The following is a 16,476-nucleotide window of genomic DNA, read 5'->3' on the forward strand; positions in this document are numbered from 1 at the left end:
GAGCCCAGAACACTCCAGCCAGATGACTCCTGTGGCCAGACCTGGAGCGTGGTATTCCTGACCACTGAGCTTTCTTGGGCTCCTGGCCACTTTCTAGCCATGGTGCCATAGACTTTCCTTGTTTCTGAACATTTCCACAACCATCAAGTGGGGGGGGGGTGTAATCTTTTTATTTATTTATTTATTTTTTTCCTGCCTGGGTTAGGCAGGGTCATTTTCTGCTGTTTGCCTCCATAGTCATAGCCAGCAAGGTGAGCCTTGATGTGCACTAATGAGTCTTTAAATGTGGAGAGAAAGGGCTAGAATCTAGTATGGATTGTCAAGCCAATTTGCTGCACACAAAACAGTGGGCAGAACTGGAAATCCAAGGGGAGGTAGCCTGGGGTTGGGTCCTGAAGTAGAGAGAGGAGTTTGCAGAATATAGCAGGAACCCATGAGAGAATGGAATCAGGAAAGGATTCCAGAACACAGAGCAAGAGAATGAGCAAGAAATGCTAAGAGAACACTTGACATAAAAGTCCTATTCTAAACCGCCTTCTAGTTCAGGACCCCACCTCCTACCCCACAGTTTATCTGACCAGAGCTGCCTTGTTACTAGAAATACTTTTCACAGAAACTCACCTCAGATGTACTTGCTAGAAAAGAATCAAACAAATGAAAATCAGGGCCTAGATAAGTCTGACATTTTAAAACTACAATGGAATAAGGGCATATATCTTTTTACCATGAGTGAGGTTAGTGTGGACAGGAATTTCATAAACAGCACAGGGAGATCTCCATAACCAGTCTGCTCAGCTCCTAACCAGCTCTCCCTCCCACTCTGCCTCTCTTTTTTTTCCTGGTCTCTTCTCCATGTTTCTGCCTCCTCTGTTTGTTTCTTCTTCTCATAGTCAAAGGGTTACTGCATCTGACAAATATTTATACAGGATAGCAAGACAAGATGGATTCCAAATGGTGAGGGAGAAAGGAACAACCCAAGAAAGTCAGAAAAGAAGATCAGAAGTGAGAGTAGTTGAGAAATGCATGCTATGAAGACTCACTCGCAAGCTACGAGCACCATAAATTTTGCTCTGCACTCTCCAGCAGTCATTCCAAAGACAGACATACAATTTGGTGTCCATAAGATAAAATCACACCAATTCCTCGAGGTCCCTAAATCTGCATAGTAACCTAATTTATGAAAATGATGCATCACAATGACACAATTTGTCAGAAAATTTCTTCACCTCACAAATGGCTCTGCCACACTTACTGAGCAGAAATAACTGGTGGAAAGTTCTGTCATCTTCCCTGCTGGAAGATCTGGTTTCCTGGTGCAGTGGATGGGAGTATTATTTCAAACAGCAGGTGATAAATTTGTGGAATTCATTGCCCACAGGAGAAGATGCAGGCAGGAAATAGAAATTAATTCTAAAAGGGGTGGTCAGATTTATAAATGGTGAGGCCTTGCATGGCTCTGTTTCTTCTGTATTTAATAATATTTTATGCTGTGACCCACCCTGCCTCTTTGCCTGGCATTTTAATATACATCTGTATGGCTCTTCCTTTTCTGATGAGGTACACTGATTTCTAAATTAAAAGAAAATTTTTTTTCTTTTTTTTTGATACCGAGGATTGGACTCATGACCTTGTACTTGCCAGGCAGGGGCTTAGACCACTGTGCTAAACCCCTTCATTTTTATTCTTTGTTAGTCTAATATAACTAAGTTTCACTGACTTGGTTTAAATAGAGATAAGGTATTTTGACAGTCTGTATTTTCAGTATATTTCATGGCACAGCCAACACATAACCAAATTTAGTACTTCTAATGCTGTAGTCCTAACTCATACACTACTTTAAAACATTAATTATGCTTTAGTAACCCAGTTGAAAGAGAGTCAGCCCAGGGAACATTCTAGAAACTTCCTCATGACTTCAGGCAGAAAAAGGAGAGGGTAAGACAGCAGGGATTGGACTGAGCTATAGCAGTAGCACTTTGCATGTCTAGAGCATGCTGAGGCTTGGTATGTCCTATGGCAGCTGGGTCCTCTCTGTCCTGTACTCCTTCAAGTGATTGGTGGTGAGCACAAGTGCAGTCCTTGCTGAGAACCAGCATGGCTGCTGCTGCCCATCTCAACCCAGGTCCCACATCAGAACGCAGGTGGCAGGGCTGGGAACCAGTCACTGTCTCAGCTATCCCTGGCACGCCTTTCTAAACTCTTAGGGATTTGTTTGCCAGAGGCAGGGCTCTGCTGGACTCCAGGGTCACTCAGTTCAGTTGGAAGAAATTCTGTAGGAGTTCCTAAGTATCTGAGTGGCCAAAAAAAGGTAATCAGAAGATAAAAGGTTCACTGGTTTTTCCGAAACAAAAAGCAAATAAGAATTTCAGGGCACCCAAAGAAGGCATTTCTAATGGAGCATTTAGTTTACACCAAGGGCTACTCAGCCCCTTTGAACTCCAGGAATTGTCTTGGGAATGACTTCAGAAGTGAGAAAGAGGGTGGGGAAAAGAGTTTTGCAACTATTTCTGCTGTTGGCTGTGTTGGAATTTTGATAAATGTTACCAACACAGCAGCAGCAGGTAGTGTGATGAAGTTTAGTTGGCAGCTTTCCTGTTGCTGGAACAAAATGCCTGACACCTGTCATTTAAAGGCTCTTTTTAAGGGGATTCAGCCCTTGGTCATCTGGGTCTAAGACAGACACATCATAGGAAGGGGACATGCCAGAGCAAAGCTGGAGGACCCCAAAGACCAGCAAGTGGAAACTCCACCCCAACCATGACAGCTTGTCAACTTCATACACAAACCTGCCTCCTTAAGCCATACTTGCTCTCCAAATAAAGACAATATCAAGCTCAAAATTCCACCCAAGACCTAAGCAATCCTGTGTACAACAGCACATGCAACACTTCCTTCCCCAGTGCCTCACCAGTTCCAGCAGTTTTTGAAAGTCCAACAGCAAGTCTTTTCTGAGAATCAAGGCAAACTCTTAGCTGTGAGCCTCTGCAAAAATAAAGCATGTGGTGCACAATCCTCAGTACAGTGGCACAGGGAAAACATTCTGTTCCAAACAGGAAGAATACGGGAACAGGAAAGAAGCAAACCAAAGCAAAAAATAAACTTAACAGGGCAAACATGAAGTCCTGTAATGCTATGTGTAGCTTCCAGGGCTCACCGTGGTGAAAAGTGTTTTTAAATGCACAAATACTTGACTTATTCACGCTGTTAACCAAGGTATTTGTGAGCTTCCTGACTTCACAGACTGTGTGGGAGCTTTGGAGGTAGCATGGGAAGGATTTAAAGGCCAACTCTACCACTAGACTTGACCCTGGAAAACCTAAGTGATCTTCCCAGAACTGAGTTTCCTCAACTGTGAGGGTGAAATGAGATTCTATGAGTGAAGCACCTAACACAGAGTGGGCGTTTAGCAGATGGTGGACTTCTTCCTGTCTGAGTGGGAGACGATCCTACAGCAGCTTCCAGAAATGGGCCTGGATGTAGCAGCTCATTGAGGAAGTGATGCTCAGAAGCAAAGATGAGAAAGTGGAGTGAGCAGAGCAGGGAGAAAAGCCAAGGAGGACATGTGAGTCTCCAGGTACCCAATGTGAGCAAGTGAGACCATGAGAAAAAATGCAGCTCAGAGAACCCCACTAGAAAAAAAACTGGAGTCCACAGAAGAACCTCTAGGTGGCTTCCCAAACAAATTGCCTTGCCCCACCCCAAGAGTTTCCAAGCCCATAGGTCTGGGGATCGGGATGGGAAAACAGCAGGAATTCTCATTGCCAACAAGTATTTAGGTGGGGCTCATGCTGCTGGTTTCGGGCCACATATTTGTGGACCAGTGCCCTAAAACCTGAGAATCTGGGGAATTTCTTCACCAGCCCATTCTGCTGGTCGAGATGGTCTTCTGTTTGTGAAAGATCCTCAGGTATAGTAAGTTACAGGCACACTTACACAAATATCTGGGCTGGGCAGTGGTGGTAAAGCAAACTTGAACAGCACCAAAGCAAGCTTTAGGGCAGGTAGAAAGAGAAACAGGGGCTCAGCCTACAGGCAACTGTCTCTCATGGCTGTTAATGTGCCAGGTAAACTGAGGTGGGGGTGCAGCATCCCACAAAGGACATGTACTTTGCCCTCCCCATCTATGCAGCATGTGTGGTCATCACTAGAGTCCACACTGAAGGCTGTCCTCTCAGGGTTATCTGCTGAGATATTTGAGGCCACTGATGGTGAGTGGGGAAAACTCCCACAGTCTGAGCATGACGGCTGTGATAGAAGACACTTCCATGTCAATAATTCCTGCCAGAAATCCAACCACCAAGAAGGAGACAAATGAATGGGACCAAACCCAGAACAGTGAACTCTGAGTGACCCAATGACCATCAGGCTGGTGACCCAGTTGAACTCTTGATGCCACGAACACGAGTGTGTCTAGGCTAGGAAGAAGGCACAAGTCCCATGTAGCACATGCACAGCTCAGAGCCCATGCGCGTGCTCTTTGTGTCCCTGGAGAAAATGGCGGACATTGGTGACAAAGCAGAGCTGCCTCGTTATTTGGTTCCTCGTGTACATTTAATTGTCAACATCTCAATCGCTTTAATTGCAAATAATCAGTCTCACTGCCCATCAGCTGTTTGATGGGAGACAGACAGGCAGTCCAGAGATGATTCTCAGATGAGAAACATCATTATTACCTTTTTATATGAGGTTTTGTTTTCATTCCTCACTCCCTTGGGCTCTCATCAGTGATTATATTTTTCCACAAATTCAACAAGAAAATACTACAAGTCAACACAAAAAATTCCAGGATTCCTCTAAACCCTGAGGCAGCTTTCATTTACTAATTCTGGATATCTGCTAAAGTTGGAGGTTTCTATTAATCTTTCTCAAAGCATTCTCATGCCTCTTAATCCATTCCACCTCTTAATAGGGCTTTGAGCTCGGTGACTTGGAAGAAATGCTTTATCAATGATGAGTAAACTGAGGCACAGAATAGCAACAGCCCTTTCTAGAGACTGACTAGCAGTGGTGGAACTGACTCCCACCATTCTTTGTTTTATTTTTTTTTATTTTAAAGAAAATAAGACAAAAGAGAACATAATAAAGCAAATCAGACCAGAACAATTTAAGCAACACAGTATTTCACCACAAGACAACTCGATATTAACAATCACTCCCATAATGTCTCTTTGAAATAGTTGAGCATACTTTCACATACAATAGTATCAAATGTAGCAAACTAGTATAAAACCATTCATGAGAATGAAAGTACTACAGGGCATTCAGAACCAAATAACAGAAAATGAACAATGACTACTATATTATCTCATTTTACATAGAAAATTTGTTCATACTATCACACATAATAAAATCCAATAAGACACAGCATGATAGAACCAATGGTACCATAAGAACAAAAGCATGGTAGGGCTTCAAAGCAAGATGATATTAAATCAGCACTGGCTATTATAATGTCTTGTTTTCTTCAAAATAGCTATTCATACCATCACAGATAATAAAATCAAACAAACCAGGACAAAAACATTCCAATTAATGAATAAAATATGGTAAGGCTTCAAAGCAATGTAAAGGGGATTCATGATTATCATAAACTCTTATGTACTCTTACCGTTTCTTACAAAAGGGAGACTATATGGTATTTATACATGTGAGTTTATTTCACCTATGAGTATGGTCTCAAGTTGTGCCCATTTATTTATATATATCTCAATGTGATCATTCTTTATAGCTCCATAGTAGTACTCCATTGTTTAAAAATACCACAACTTTTTTATCCATTCCTCAGTTGATGGACACTTAGGTTGTTTCCAAGATCTGGCTATTACTAATTGTGCTGCTATAAACATGAGTGCCCGTATATCACTGTGGTATGATGTTCTCAGTTCTTCTGGGAATATGCCTAGATGTGGAATAGCTGGATCGAATAGGACTTCCAGTCCCAGGTTTTTAAGGAATCTCCAGACTGACCTCCACAGTTGGTGCACCAGTCTACACTCCCACCAAGAATGCAGGAGAGTTCCTTTTTCCCCACATCCTCTCCAGTATTTGTTGTTGGTAGATTTCTTGATCTTGGCCATTCCTTCTGGAGTGAGATGGAATCTCAGTGTTGTTTTAATTTGCATTTCTCTAATGACTAATGATGATAAACATTTTTTCTTGTATTTATTTGCCATTTGTAATTTTTCATCTGAGAATTGTGTATTCATCTCAGATGCACATTTTTGGATTGGGTATTTGAATTTCGGGGGTCTGATTTTATTTAATTCTTGATATGTTTTAGACAGAAATCCTTTGTCTGAGTGACAGTTCATGAAGATTTTTTCCCAGTTTGTGGGTTTTCTTTTCACTATGCTAGAGATTTATTTTAACATGCAGAAACTTTTTAATGAGACATGACCCCAGTTATTGATTCTGGAAAGTATTTCCCATGGTACCCATGTAGTTTTATTCCTGTTCATGAATTCTCTACCTATCCCTATGTCTTCAAGATTTTTGTCCAATTTGTCTTCCAACAGATTTAGTGTTTCTTTTTTAATATTCAAATCTTTGATCCATTTGGATTTTAGTTTAGTACATGGTGATAGGTATGGATCTAGTTTTAGTTTTCAGCCTATGGAGAGCCAGCTTTTCAAGCACCATTTCCTAAAGAGACTGTCATTCTTCCAGTGAACATATTTGGCCTCTTTATAAAAGGTGGTTGAGTGTGTTGGTAGTAGTGGCTGTATCTTCTAATACATTCACTGATCTTCAGAACTGTTTTTATTCCAGTACCATGTTGAATTTATTATAGTAGCTTTGTAGTATAACTTCAAGTCAGGGATTTTGATGCTTCTTGCCTTGCTTAGAATTACCTTTGCTATTATAGGTCTCCTCTAGTTCCAGATGAATTTTAGGAGTGATTTCTCTAGATCTATGAGGTATGTTGATGATATTTTCATTGGAATTGCACATTGAATCTGTGTAACAGTTTTGGGAGAATGGCCATTTTCATAATATTTATTCTTCCTATCCATAAACAAGGGATTCTGAGATCCTCTTTGTTTTCTTTTTTCAGAGTATTACAATTTTTCATGTATAGCTCTTTTACGTCTTTTGTGAGACTAATTCCTAAGTATTTCATTGTTTTGGATGCTAGTGTGAAGGGTGTGGCTTCTCTTATTTCTCTCTCAGTGATTTTGTTGTTAGTGCATAGGAATGCTATTGATTTTTGAGCATTGATTTTGTATCCAGCTACACTCCTGAATTTATTTATTATATCTAGGAGTCTTTCAATGGAGTTTTGGGGGTCTTCTATGTAGAGTATCATGTCATCTACAAATAATGATAATTTAACTTCCTTTATTCTTACCTTTACTCCTTTTATTTCTCTCCCTTGTCTAATTGCTCTGGCTAGTATTTCCATTACTATGTTGAATAGGAGTGGTGATAAGGGACATCCTTGTTTGTGCCTGATTTTAAGGTAAAGGCCTTCAGCTTTTTGCCAATTTAATGTGATGCTGGCTGTTGGTTTGTCATAGATGGCCTTTATTATACTGAGGTAAAGACCATCTATTCCAATTTTCTGTAAGGTTCTTATCATGAATGAGTGTTGGACCTCATCAAAAGCTTTTTCTGCATCTATAGAAATGATTGTGTGAGTCTTACTTTTGGCTTTAGTGATATGGTGAATTATATTTATTGATTTACGTATGTTGACCTATGATGAATGTGATCATTGTGTATATCTAAAAAGTACCAACAAAATTTAGAAAAGAGACTATGAGTTATCATATTTGGCATAAGTACGTTCACATAATTCCCTCCAGGCACCAGGGCCACTGCATAGACATCTGACTTCTCAGGGACCTGATGAGTCAGACCCTGCAGCCATGGTCCTACCCTGGGCAGTGCCTACTCCAACCTGACATTCAGGGAGGGAGATTCAAGCCTCCCTGGCCTTTCCTGTATCTGTGCCAAGAACAGCATGTGCAGAGCTTGGTCAAGCTTAAGGGTTGTCCTTTCATGAGAAGTGATTATAAATATTTTTTTTTTTAAAATCTATAGAGAGACACCCAGAGGATTGTCTGCTTTTCATGGGATTTTTCAGCTAGCCTGTGGTGCTGTTATCAGCCTCAGGAGGACGCTGAGCTGGGTGAACAGGGTAGGCAGAGTAGGGAAAGGAGCCTGAGACCTGGCCCTTATAGCTCTCCCTTGGGCTCTGTGATTGCCCCAAGTCTCTCAGAGTTACACGTTCCAACACATTTCAGGTTCTTCTTAGAAAGACCAAGGTAAAAATAACAGCAGCTGTGAGGGAGGTTGTCTTGGGGACAGGAGAGGACATCTTATGTCTGAAATGACTCAGTATACAGTTCCATTTCCAGATCTGACTTAGGAAGAATTGCTTCCCTTTCAATTTCATTGAAGAGTTTGAGGAGTGTCAGCATTAAGTCTTCTTTGTATTTCTTGTAGAATTCCACAGTGATTCCCTCTGGTCCTAGGCTTTTCTTTGTAGATAAGCACTTACATTTTCAGTTTCTTTAGTAGAATTTGGGTTATTCAGCAGTTTTACATCTTCTTGACACAGCTTTGGTACTTCATATATTTCTAGAAATCTGTCTATTTCTTCTGTGCTATCGAACCTATAAGAGCAGAGGTTTTTGAAACAGGTGTTGATGATCTCCTGTATTTCCATAGAGTCTCTAGTGGTTGCATGTTTTTCATTACCTACTGCATGAATTTGAGCTTTTTCTTCCCTTTTTTAAAATAAGATTGGCTAAGGGCCTAACAATTTTTTCTTTCAAAAAACCAACTCTTTGATTCATTCTTTGCGTTATTTTTAGTCTCTATTGCATTAATTTCTGTGCTGATTTTTATAATTTCTTCCCTTCTTTTGGCTTTAGGTTTGACTTTGTTTTTTTTTTTTTTTTTTCTAGGTGTTTCAGGTTTTTTATCTGTATTCATTCTGTTTTCTTGATGTGGGAACTCAGTGCAATAAATTTTCCTCTTATGACTACTTTCATTGCATTCCACAGACTCTGGTAAGTTGTATTTGTATTTTCATTTGCTTGTAGTTATTTTCTAATTTCTTCTTTAATTTCCCCTGTGACCCCCTGATTGCTCAAGAATCTATTACTCAATTTTCATGTGCTGTGTTGTTTTTGCAGTTTCTTTTATCACTAATTTCTAGTTTCATCATGCTATGATCTGATAACATGCATAGGATAATTTCAACTCTTTTGCATTTACTTAAATATGTTCTGCAGTCTAGTATATGGTTTATTTTAGAGAATGTCCCATGTACTGCTGAGAACAATGTGTATTCTGATGTTGTTGGATGGAACTCTCTTTATATGTCTATCAAGTCCATTTTTTCACAGGTATGATTCTGTTCTGTTATTTCTTTGCTGATTTTCTGGCTGATTGATCTTTCCCTGGTGTCAATGGTGTGTTAACATCTCCTGTTATAATTGTGTTATTGCTTATTTGAATTTTCATTTCTGTTAATACTTGCTTTGTATAACTGGATGCTCTGGAATTTGGTATATATATATGATTGTTATCTGATTGTTAACTCTTCCTCTTGAAGAACCTGAAATGTGTTGGAACGTGTAACTCTGAGAGACTTGGGGCAATCACAGAGCCCAAGGGAGAGCTATAAGGGCCAGGTCTCAGGCTCCTTTCCCTACTCTTCCTCTTGTTATCTCTTCCTCTTGAAGTTTTCCCCTAACTAGTAGGTAGTGACCTTGACCTTCTTTATCTCTTTGGAACATTCTTGGTTTGAAGTTCACATTGTCTGCAACAGAATAGCTACCTCCACTTATCCTTTTTGGTTCCTGTTGCATTAAGTATGTTTTCTATCCTTTGATTTTCAGTCTGTGAATTTTTTGGGTTAGATGGGTTTTTTGCAGACAGCATGTGGTTGGATGTTGTTTTTTGATCCATTCTGCCAATCTGTTTCTTTTAATTGGTGAATTGAGACCATTTATATTAATGGTTATAACTGCTATATATTGGTTTATTGTTGATATGTTATCTTTCTGCTGTTGCATCTTTATCTTTCCATTCTGTTTAATTGTCTGCCTTGCTTAGTGACTTTTTCTTATGTGTGTAGCTAGACTGTCTTAAAATATTCTTTGAATGGTTTGCTTGATGATCATAAATTTCTTCAGGTGTTCTCTGTCATTGAAGTATCTTATTTCTCCATCCATTTTGAAGGACAGTTTTGCAGTGTACATCAGTCTAAGTTGGAAATCATTTTCCTTTAGGCTCTGAAATACTTCACTCCATGCTCTTCTTGACTTCATTATTTGTGTTAAGAAGTCTGCTGTGATTCTGACAGGTTTTCCTTTATAGGTGATCTTCTGTCTCTAATAGTTTTTAATACTCTATTCTTATGTTGGATTTCTGGGATGGTGATTATTATATGTCTGGGTGTAGTTTTATTTTGGTTATGGTTATTTGGAGATCTATATTCACTAATCCTAATATCAGTTTCCATTCTCATGTTTGGGAAATTTTCAGCTATTACTTCTGTAAATAGCCTCTTGACATCCTTTATCTTGTTCCCTTCTTTTTCAATTATTTCTATCAATCTTACATTGTTTTTCTTTGCATCATCTTGAAGCCATTGAATTGTTATTTCTTGATTCTTTGTTATTTTTAAAAGATATTTCCTTTCCTGTTCACTAGCTGCAATCCTGTCTTCCAGGTCTGAAATTCTATCTTCACTTTCGTTGAGGCAGTTTTGACAACTTTCAATGCAATTTTTTATTTTCTGTGCATCTCTTTGAATCTGCTTCATATATTGTTTGTTTGTTATGTTGTTCATCCAGGGATTCTATCTTTTTGTTTTGTTCCTCTCATTTTTTAACTGTCTTCTTTAGGTGTGTTCAGCATCTCTTTCATTACTTTTATCATTTCTTCTTTTACCTGGGGAATTATTTCTAATTTGAATTCATTAAAGCTTCCTAGAGTTGTTTTTTTATTTCAGTTGCTACTATTTCAGGCATTTCAGGTGTATGGTATATATTTTCTTCACTGTACATGGCTCCTAGGCTTTCTTGGGATGGGCTGGAGGTTTGAGATTGCATTTTGGTCTTTCATTTTGTCATTTTCCTATATTTCTGTGTTTCAAGTGGTGCTCCAAAGCTTCCCCTGGGTGTGTTGGAGATCATCTCTTATGCCCTCAGCTCCTGGGACTGAATAGAGGTTGCTGGACCCACAGGACCTCCCAGTGCCACCTCCAGAAAGCTGGGTGGGCACCTAACCACTGTGGTTGATGGTCCAAAGTTCTCCCTGGGTAAGCACCAATGTGCTGGAACTCACTTCACATTCCCTCGACAAAGGTTGCTGTGGGTTTAGTTGGGCCAAAAAACCTCCCAAGCCTAGTCTAGTGTGCCTGGAAGCTGGGCAGGTCCTTGATCACTGGGAGTGATGATCTTAAACTCTCTATGGGCCCCCACTGGTGTTCAAGAACTCACCTCTGTCAGCCCAGTTCCCTGGATTGAAAGAAGATCATCGGGCGTGACCCTGGCTGACCTGAAACCTGCAGAGCCTGGTCTAGTGTGGCTGGAAGTTGGGTGGGACCTTAATCACTGGGAGCGATGATCTTAAACTCTCGTAGGGCCTGAGCTGGTTTGCTCACCTCCAGGAGCCCAGTTCCTCGGACTCAACTCCCACTATTCTGTGGAAGGTCACATTCTGCTCTACTTATGTGGTCAGAAACTTTGAGGAAGTATTAATCAACAAGACTAATTTCTCACATTGCTTCTTTCCTTTATTCCTACAAGCAGCAGGTCTCCTTGCTCTGTTCACTGCCCCAGGGAAGGCATGCAAAAAAAAAAAAAAAAAAAAAAAAAAATGAAGTTAACTATATGTTTCAAACTAGATAGAAGAGAGGATTTCGAATGTTTCACCACAAAGAAATGGTAAGTGTTTAAAGTGATAGATATGCTAGTTGCCCTGATTCCATAAAGCATACATACATATATTGAAGCATCATACTAGTTTTCATGAATCTGTACTATTATTATGCATCCACTAAAAATACAATTTTTTTTAAATTTTTTGACACAAGGTTTTGCTATGCTGTTCAGCTTGTTCTCGTACTCCCTATATAGCCTAGGCTGGCTTCAAACTAGTGACAATCCTCCTGCTAAATCTCCTATGTATTGGAATGACTGCTATACACCATCACATCCAGTAAAACAGATTTCAAATGAACCAGGCATGGTGGCGCACTCCTGTAATTCCAGCAGTCAGGAGGCTGAGGCAGGAGTTCAAGAGCACCCTGGGCTACAAAGTGAGCTCAAGGCCAGTCTGAACTGCATAGTGAAAACCTGACATATAATACTAACACCTGGACCAAAGCCCAGAATGTAGAGACCAGGCAGCAATGGTAAAATGGTAAGCCTAGAATGGCTGAGCACTATTATTCACCACAGGGAAAGTGGCTGGATTATAGTGATACATCACACACTGGAGTCTGGGGCTGAGATTCAAAGCCACCACAGTCAGCGTGGTACCAGCAGCATTCTTGGACTGTCACTAAGGACAGGTGTTTGGTAAACACCTGGACTAATCCACCCTAAACTGCTGGTACACCTGCAGCCCTCCCCCTACCCTTCCTGGCTCCACAGCTACACTTTCTGTGGACCTAGATCAGGACACAACTTCCACAGTTAACATCAAGATATAAGCCTGAAACCTGAAGCCTGAAGCCTGAACCCAATTATCTAATAATCATCCTCTGTCTTCTCCCCACACCATTCTCTGCAGATGTCGACATCAAACACAAGTTCCATAAGAAATGACAGATCATTCTGCAGCAATTCTCACATGAGAACTTAGGATTGGTTGGTTTGCCCACTTAAGTTATAGGTTAAACCAGCACCTTGTGACTTGTCTGGAGTGCTATTGTCACAATAATGCTGCATAAAAAATCATTCCAAAACCTAAGTGTTTAGAACAATTTGTTCCAGCAATATTTCAGAATACAGGATGGGCTCAGGTCTGTTCCAAGCACAGTGTCAGCGACACAAGACGGGGCTGACACACACGATAGCTCATACAGGATTAGTCTACATGGCCACTTCACCATTTCCACCTATTGTCGATGGGCCAAACGGATCAAGTAGCCAATATGACTTGGATAGACTGGGCAAACACACTCTCCCTCCTCTGTTGGTGGGACCACAAAGTCACGACACAGATTCTAGCAAAGGAGGCCATAGAGCACAAAGTTTGCTCTACTTCATGGCTCAAAGAGTGAATGTGTTCCCATCTCCCCTAAAATCATAAGGGTGATCAGCTTCCAGACAGTCAAGACTAAACGGGCCCACATTTTGTTTGAAGGGGGAGGATTCTGCAGACTAGCAGGACAGCAGACTTTGGAATCAGGAGTCTTCCACTTTGCACAGTGAGTAAGAATCCCCAATCTAGGTTAGGGTCAAGACAGGATTCAGGTTTTACAAGGAAGATGTGTGCTTGCTCGGTATTTTTCAGCCTGTGATAACTATCAAGCATGTTATTTCCCTGGATGATTTTTTTTCAATTTTATTGGAAATGACAGTTATTTTATTATAAAGCAGGAAACATTATATTGAAGAGAAATATCATCAACTCTAATCAGGTACTAAAGGATATGAATGTCTTGTCCTGTGAGAGAAAGGAACTGGCTCTGTCCTTAAATGATCTGTGGTATGAGTGGTTTATCAAATCTGACACTGGGCCTGCAATTACCACCAATTATTTAGCTGTAGTGTCAGCTCCATTCAGAGTGAGAAATTTATGCTGGCAAGAGCTTATCTTTAATAACTGACTCGGAGGAAATCATTTTGTGTTCAATTGCTACTTTCTGACTTCCTAACCTCCAGATGCAGCCTGCACCTGCAGTGACTTGCATGAACTCACACCAGGAGAGCAATTTCTGGATGCTATAAATAGGCTGATGGGTAGTTATATAGTCACTCAACCATTTCACCCTTCCTACTGCACGCCCATGTGCCCACCAGGTGCTGGTCCTGGCTACAAATGTATCCTCAACTCTGTACTCAACCAAATGAGCATGCCCAAACTTGTCACAAAGAGGCCCCTCCTTTCTAAGCAGGAATGTATTTCATAGTGGATTGTGGCAATCGTGTGAGAGAAAATGCATCCTGTCTCGCCCTGAATCACCCTCTGCTCACTGAAGACGGAGCTGAGAGGTTTTATTTTACTTTTTGTTTGCATTTATGTTTCTTCAAGTGGACAAGTGGTTCTCAGATTCCAGGAATGCTGGTAGGAGTCTCAACTCTCGCAGGGCATCCCAAGCCACTGAGGGGACAATTACAAATATGAAGATATCAAAGTTAGACAAGGAATTGTATGAGTCAACTGTGCATCACTGGGATAAAATCTCTGAAATACACAGTGCGGCTCAGAAGAGAAAGGGTTTGTCTTTCATGGTTCAGAAGTTTCAGTCCACAGTTGTTTGGCTCATTGCTGTGGATCTGCTGGGAGACAGAAACATCATGGAAGAAGAATGGGTGAGGGAAAGCTGCCACCCCAGGGCAGCCAGGCAGCAGAGAAAGCAAGGAGGAGTCAGAGAGAGGGCAGGGCTGGGGACAGAATGCACCCTTGCTGGTTCTGGCCCTGGGACCCACCGCCCTGGGGCAGGCCCTGTCTCCTAATGACACATTCAGCTCTGAGCATCCATGGCTTAACACACTGAGCCTTCTAGGGGAAGACTTTTGATTCAATCCATAGCACACACTGTAAACATCCACACTGTGTTTCGGTTCCAAGGTACCAGCTCCCACAGATCACATCAGAGGCTGTGTTTTATGTCACAGTAGTCAACCTTCTAGGTCTAGGTCTATGTTTCATATCATGTTCATACCTCCCACTGTGGGCTTTTTGTTTTGTTTTGTTTTGTTTGGGGGAGGGCTCTTTGGGATTTTTTTGTAATTGCCTTTGCTTTTGTTTTTTGTTTGTTTGTTTTGCTTGGCTGGGTGGTCCTCTTCATTTGTTTTGCTCCTTTAACTTACTGTTACAAATGCACAATATAAAGAATAAGCAAAATAACCCAGGAAGCAAGCCTTTAAGACATGTTAACAAGTGTCTGAATAAATAAGGTGCTCAGATTCAGCTCTGGGGTAAAGAATGACCACTGGTAAGAGACTGGCCTGAGATCTGCATTTTCACACACTGTCAGTTCTGATGGAGTGTGATAGAAAAGAGACGGAGAAGGAAGCGGTTGGGGAGCATGGCGTGTATTCCTATTTAAACAGACAAGCCCAAGGAGCCCAGAGGGCCTTTACACCTTTCAGGAAAGGCTGCTAACTCGAGGCAACACGTGTCACATTCTGTCTCATGTTCGGAATCTCACTTCAGCCTGAGCACAGCTGCTTCAGGAGACAGAGACAGAAATAGAAAAACCAGCACCAGTGATGAACTGTGACAACTTGCTTCAGAAAGGACATGTTTGATGTGTTTTCCAACTAGACGTCTCTAAAATTTATGGCAGTTTCAGACAAGATTTCAAAAGAAACTCTCTGCCTTCCTCATTTCAAGCTCTTAATCTCTAACACCTTATCACTGCTGCAGAGTGGGACCGCGACCAGGCTCCCTTCCAAAAGGATCACAAATTACTCCCTCCTCTCGGCAGATGCGTCCTCTCTTGACAAACTCAGGAATCTCTCTCACTCTCCTTCTCACCTTCCTCAGCTAGGCTATCCCTTACTGTCGTGAAATATTTGTCTTCTTGAGGCCTGATTTTCTCATCTGTGTGATGTTTCCTCTAAACGATCCTGAATGCCTCTACAAGGTGCAGCATACGGGGACAAAAATTTCAAGCCAGCCTGAGAGAAGTTGGAGGTGTATGTTTCACCCTTCATGGTGAGGGCAGGAAATGCCAGAAATGTGGAAAGAAGAGGCAAAGAGGTGTTTACAACAAAGATGGAGCTCCAATGGTGACCAAGTAGAGATCCCATCAGAATAAGCCCTCCTCTTCTACGAAATGCACAAGAAATATGACAGTCAGCTACACTGAGACCCAGTGAAGCTAAGAACAGTGGATTCCATGCCCAGGGACGGTTTGTGTGAGATGGGTACTTCATTCTGCCACTTCACCCTGAGGGCACACTCAGTGACCACGCACAGTGCTACATGTGCAGGTAGGGGGGAACATGTAATTGTGACACCAAATGAGGAATAAATCAATAAGCAAGAGGGCAGAACAAGAAGACAGCAGCATAAGATCCTCTGGCCACCGTTTCCCCAGCTGACACACCAGTTTGAAGAGTCATTCATGCACCTAACTATCTTCACAATAGCTGATGAAGCCAGGAGAGATCACTGTTTCTAGTTTGGGTATATCAAACAATAAAGATGCGTTGAGGAAGGCAGAGAAAAGAGTTGCAGCTCATCCCTCCCCAGCCCCAAGCAGCCCAGCATGGAGAAAGGTGCCTCCCAATTTGGAGAAGGAAAGATAATTCAATACAGGATCTAAGTGAGAAG

This window comes from Cavia porcellus, unplaced genomic scaffold, assembly GCF_034190915.1.
Source record: "Cavia porcellus strain 051 isolate PalLab524CR breed Dunkin Hartley unplaced genomic scaffold, mCavPor4.1 scaffold_1, whole genome shotgun sequence".
NCBI classification, from domain to species: Eukaryota; Metazoa; Chordata; class Mammalia; order Rodentia; family Caviidae; genus Cavia; species Cavia porcellus.